The sequence below is a fragment of the Salvelinus sp. IW2-2015 genome, unplaced genomic scaffold (assembly GCF_002910315.2).
Source record: "Salvelinus sp. IW2-2015 unplaced genomic scaffold, ASM291031v2 Un_scaffold9115, whole genome shotgun sequence".
Classification (NCBI taxonomy): domain Eukaryota; kingdom Metazoa; phylum Chordata; class Actinopteri; order Salmoniformes; family Salmonidae; genus Salvelinus; species Salvelinus sp. IW2-2015.
The window spans coordinates 595-6,403 of NW_019950374.1; the positions used below are offsets into that span (position 1 = coordinate 595).

At 40.8% G+C, this 5,809-nt stretch overlaps 1 long non-coding RNA gene across 1 annotated transcript; it reads left to right on the forward strand.

Annotated features, from left to right (window-relative positions):
- The first annotated feature begins 845 nt into the window (after window positions 1-845).
- Window positions 846-3,963, forward strand: LOC139027275 (uncharacterized). The gene is made up of 3 exons (XR_011479347.1): window positions 846-1,007; window positions 3,092-3,113; window positions 3,906-3,963. It is a non-coding gene; the product is annotated as an uncharacterized lncRNA (long non-coding RNA).
- The last annotated feature ends 1,846 nt before the right edge of the window (window positions 3,964-5,809 follow it).

The window sequence follows — 5,809 nt, forward strand, 5'->3', positions numbered from 1 at the left end:
ACCTTCGTTGAAAAAAACTGTACTAAACCTTGTAATAAGCTGAGTCTTGACTAATTATATTAACCATGGATCTTACAAACCTCGGGGGAATTGTCAGAGCTATGATTGTTATTATCAATTGTGATTGGAAATTCTCTTATCAGTAACCTAAGATGTGTGTAGTAATGAGTTTCAATCCTTTTTTTTATGCAGACAAAATGGGCCAGGGTTCAGTAGTAAGTTCAACATGTTACTTTCTCAGATGCATTGTTTTTGTTTTCTTTGCTTTCAGGTTTTATACTCCTTCATAGTGAGCTGTTGCGTGCTTACACTAAATTTCATTCTAAAATACTCGGTTTAGTATAAAGTTGTAAGCTGTTACAAAAAGTAGAGCTGATACCCACTTTAAAAACTTTTTCACATTAAGGTCAGGAATTAACATAAAGTTCCTTTTATTATCCTCTTGCAGGTAATCCAAGGGATAATAAATTCTTCACTGTTGTCAGTGCAATACCTTTGGATTCTCATAAGGACTTTTTGGAACACTCACCAAGCAACGAGACTTTACTGAAGTGATGACCCCGAGAAGAGTGATGTCATCATAACTTTCTGTCCTATCGTCAGTCGTGCTGGGACTGATATTGAAGCAGCACTGGCAGATGATCCCAAGTAACGAAGCAAAGTTATTGACATATACTGTATATCTAATGTTTTATATCAAATCCATTGTCAGTGTTGACTATAGTATTCTACAAGATGCTAATTATCTGAATGTTTATTTGTTATCTTAATGCTAAACATTGTTTTTCACTCTCTATACAGCTGGTAAACGTGGTTTTTTGGTCGGTTGTTGCATGCATCATACCTTCAACCCAGACTGCACAGTACCTGACAGTAGCAGACTGGTGACCAGAGATGATATTCTAACAGCGGACTGTCTGTTCCATGAGAACCAGGGACTACTGGACTGTSCTCGCAATAAAGAAGCAGTCCGTACGATTTGGAGCCAWCTGAAGATACAGCCAAWGGTAATTCACCYTACCAACAACCTACCTGTACTAGTAGTACATTTCTCTCATACTCCCCATGCATACTTTTGTAATGTTTTTTTTATTGACCCATTCAAATGTGTCATATCACCTATACAGAGTCTGATAGTCTTAGAGTAACGATTGCTAGTTAAAAAAAGGTGAATACAGTGCATTYGGAAAGTATTCAGACCCCCACCCGGTTACTCAACCCTGCACCTTAGAGGCTGCTGCCCTGTGTACACAGACATGGAATCACTGGTCACTTTAATACTGGAACACTAGTCACTTTAATAATGTTTACATACTGCTTTACTCATTTCATATGTACAGTGCGTTCGGAAAGTATTCAGACCCCTTCCCTTTCTCCACATTTTGTTAAATTACAGCCTTATTCTAAAATGGATTAAATAAATGTTTCGCCTCATCAATGTACACAAAATAACCCATAATGACAAAGTTAAAACAGATTTTTAGACATTTTTGCTAATTTATTAAAAATTTATTAAAAATACAAAACATAAATACCTTATTTACATGAGTATTCAGACCCTTTGCTATGAAACTCAAAATTGAGCTTAGGTGCATCCTGTTTCCATTGATCATCCTTGAGATATTTCCACAACTTGATTGGAGTCCACCTGTGTTGAATTCAATTGATTGGACATGATCTGGAAAGGCACACACCTGTCTATATAAGGTCCCACAGTTGAAAGTGCATGTCAGAGCAAAAACCAAGGCATGAGGTCGAAGGAATTGTTCTTAGAACTCCCAGACATGATTGTGTCGAGGCACAGATCTGTGGAAGGGTACCAAACACTTTATGCAGCATTGAAGGTCCCCAAGAACACAGTGGCCTCCATCATAATTAAATGGAAGATGTTTGGAACCCCCAACACTCTTCCTGAGCTATTGGGGGAGAAGGGCCTTGGTCAGGGAGGTGACCAAGAATCCGATGGTCACTCTGACATAGCTCCGGAGTTCCTCTGTGGAGATTGGAGAAACTTCCATTAGGACAACCATCTCTGCAGCACTCCACCAATCAGGCCTTTATGTTAGAGTGGCCAGATGGAAGCCACTCCTCAGTAAAAGGCACATGACAGCCTGCTTGGAGTTTGCCAAAAAGCACCTAATGAATTTTCAGACCATGAGAAACAAGATTCTCTGGTCTGATGAAACCAAGATTGAATTCTTTGACCTGAATGCCAAACGTCACATCTGGAGGAAACAGATCATGATATGGGGATGTTTTTCAGTGGCAGGGACTGGGAGACTAGTCAGGATCGAGGGAAAGATGAACAGTACAAAGTGGTCCTTGATGAAAACCTGCTCTAGAGCGCTCCGGACCTCAGACTGGGCCCAAAGGTTCACCTTCCAACAGGACTACGACCTTAAGCACACAGCCAAGATAATGCAGGAGTGGCTTCGAGACAAGTCTCTGAATGTCCTTGAGTGGCCCAGCCAGAGCCCAGACTTGATCCTGATCAAACATCTCTGGAGAGATCTGAAAATAACTGTGCAGCGACGCTCCCCATCCAACCTGACAGAACTTGAGAGGATCTGCAGAGAAGAATGGAGAAACTCCCCAAATACAGGTGTGCCAAGCTTGTAGCGTCAAACCCAAGAAGACTCGAGGCTGTAAATCGCTGCCAAAGGTGCTTCAACAAAGTACTGAGTAAAGGGTCTGAATACTTATGTAAATGTGATATTTCAGTTTTGTATTTTTATACATTTGCAAACATTAAAAAAAAACAGTTTTTGCTCTGTTATTATGGGATATTGTGCGTAGATTGATGAGGATTTTTTCTTTTTTTTAATCAATTTTAGAATAAGGCTGTAACGTAACAAAATGTGGGAAAAGTCAAGGGGTCTGAATACTTTCCGAATGCACTGTAAGTCCTGAATAACTTTGAGCAGAGTAATAAGTATTCTCATTTCAGCCATTGCTTCATTGCTGAAGATATTAGCATAGTTGTACAGTTAGGGTACAACGTTTATAATCGATTCTTATCAAGTCAGTATACTTTTATAGAGTTGTGCGGGATACATTTGTTTGTACAGTAATTTCTGAACGTTTTTCTCAGTTGCAGCTGGAACCACTAAAAGGTACTGTAAATACTACTTCTATCATGTTAAGGAAACCTCCATTTACTGAAACTTTAAACAATGTTACTTACTTTTTTCTGTGTTGGCATTACTCAAAGTTTTAAAGATGAGAAATCAYTGAGAGTCAGACTCCTCTTTTGGTTCTCTGGCGTAGCAGAGTTTATTATAGTGATTAAGAAGTGTAACTCACCTCTAGTTTTCAAACATTTGGTTCATAGCCACTGCCTACAATATTCCAGTTACATATATTCTAAATATATGTCTCTGGCTGCCACTGTCATCTGTTAAAGGTGCAATTTGTAGTTTTGCAGGGCAGATTACATGCACAATAGAGGCTGAATCATGGTACCCAACAATTTGATTACCTTTGATTCAGGCATGCTATTGCAGGCCAAAGGCTGTAGAAACTAAGGCCAGTATTCAATCCGACAGCGGGTTGTCGACAATGTGATTCGTGAATGAGAACTCTGAGAATAACGGAAATTGCCTTTAGGAGACACATTGTTGACAATCCGCAGTCGGATTGAATCTCGGCCTGAATGAATACCTACACAACATTCTGGGTTTTAATGTCATAGATTTAGGCGGTGGTAACTTGTGGATAAGACACCAGCTGGAATGCGGTTTTAACCAATCAGCATTCAGGATTAGACCGGTTGTATAAATATCTTATACCCCCTTGGGATCCCATCCCTGGGATGCCATTCCACCCATACCTGCTTGTTGGATTGAAATATGACTTTTGAAAATAATGTTTATTAGTAGTTATTATATAATTTTATGTTTTCCCAGATTCTTTCAAAAATACTTGGCAAAGGGCATTATCAAAACTTCCAAAGACATTTCCAGGTGAGTTGATTTTAATTGCTATGTACAGTAATGGTAAAATAATTACACCAATTACAGAATAGGTCTAAATGTGTTACATTCTATCATCTCCACAACATGCTGGAAATGTACATTACCAGTCCTACAACTGTAGCCCTTTGTTGTCCACACATGAAATAAGAAAGGATTACATTTGGTTTAGCTTCATGTTCTGTGGTCTACACACAGAACTCACTGCTCAGCAGCGTTGCAGTTCTTGACACACTCAAAGCGGTGTTCAAAGGCACTTAAATATTTGTTCTTGCCCATTCACCCTCTGAATGCAACACATACACAATCCATGTCTCAATTGTCTCAAAGTTTAAAAATCCTTCTTTAACCTGCATAAAGACCATTTAGATGGAGTAACAGCAATCTACATTAGATTAGAAAATATAAAGTCAACATGCAACAGTTTCAAAGAGTTTACTGTTTTACAGTTCATATAAGGAAATCAGTCAATGGAAGTAAATTCATTGCTGTTACTCCTAATCCAGCATTTCCCAAACTCTGTCCTCAGGAACCCAAGGGGTGCTTGTTTTGGTTTTTGACCTAACACTACACAGCTGATTCAAATGATCTCAACTTGATGATTAGTTGATTATTTGAATCATCTGTGTAATGCTAGGGCAAAAAACAATCCGTGCATCCCTTGGGGTCCTGAGGACCGAGTTTAATCTATGGATTTCACATGCCTGGGAATACAGATATGCATCTGTTGGTCACAGATACCTTAAATAAATAGTAGGGGTGTGGATCAGAAAACCAGTCAGTATCTGGTGTGACCACCATTTGCCTCATGCAGCGCGACACATCTGTTTCACATAGAGTTGATCAGGCTGTTGATTGTGGCCGGTGGAATGTTGTCCCACTCCTATTCAATTGCTGTGCGAAGTTGCTGGATACTGGCGGGAACTGGATCACGCTATTGTACACGTAGAACCAGAGCATCCCAAACATGTTCAATGGGTGACATGTCTGGTGAGTATGCAGGCAATGGAAGAACTCTGACATTTTCAGCTTCCAGGAATTGTGTATGGATCCTTGCGACATGGGGCTGTGCATTATCATGCTGAAACATTAGTTGATGGCGGAGGCTGACTTCCACGACAATGGGCCTTAGAATCTCATCATGGTATCTCTGTGCATTCAAATTGCCCACAATAAAATGCAATTGTGTTCGTTGTCTAATGGCTTATGGCTGCCCATACCATAACCCCACCGCCACCATGGGGCACTCTGTTCACAACATTGACATCAGCAAACATCTCGCCCACACAACATCATACTCTGCCCGGTACAGTTGAAATCAGGATTAATCCGTGAAGAGCACACTTCTCCAGCATGCCATTGGCCATCGAAGGTGAGTATTTGCCAAACTGCAGTCAGGTCAAGACCCTGTGTGAGGACGATGAGCACGCAGATGAGCTTCCCTGAGACGGTTCCTGACATATTTTCTATAACTTCTGCGGTTGTGCAAACCCCCAGTTTCAGCAGCTGTCCGGGTGGCTGGTCTCAGACGATCCAGCAGGTGAAGAAGCCGGATGTGGAGGTCCTGGGCTGGCGTGGTTCCACATGGTCTGCAGTTGTGAGGCCATTTGAACGTACTGCCAAATTCTCTAAAACAACATTGGAGGCGGCTTATGGTAGAGATATTAACATTCAATTTCCTAGCAAAAGCTCTGGTGGAGACTCCTGCGGTCAGCATGCAATTGCACGGGAGTGTGCACATTTTAGAGTGGCCTTTTATTGTCTCCAGCACAATGGGCACCTGTGTAATGATCATGCTGTTGAATCAGCTTCTTGACATGCCTCAACTGTCAGGTGGA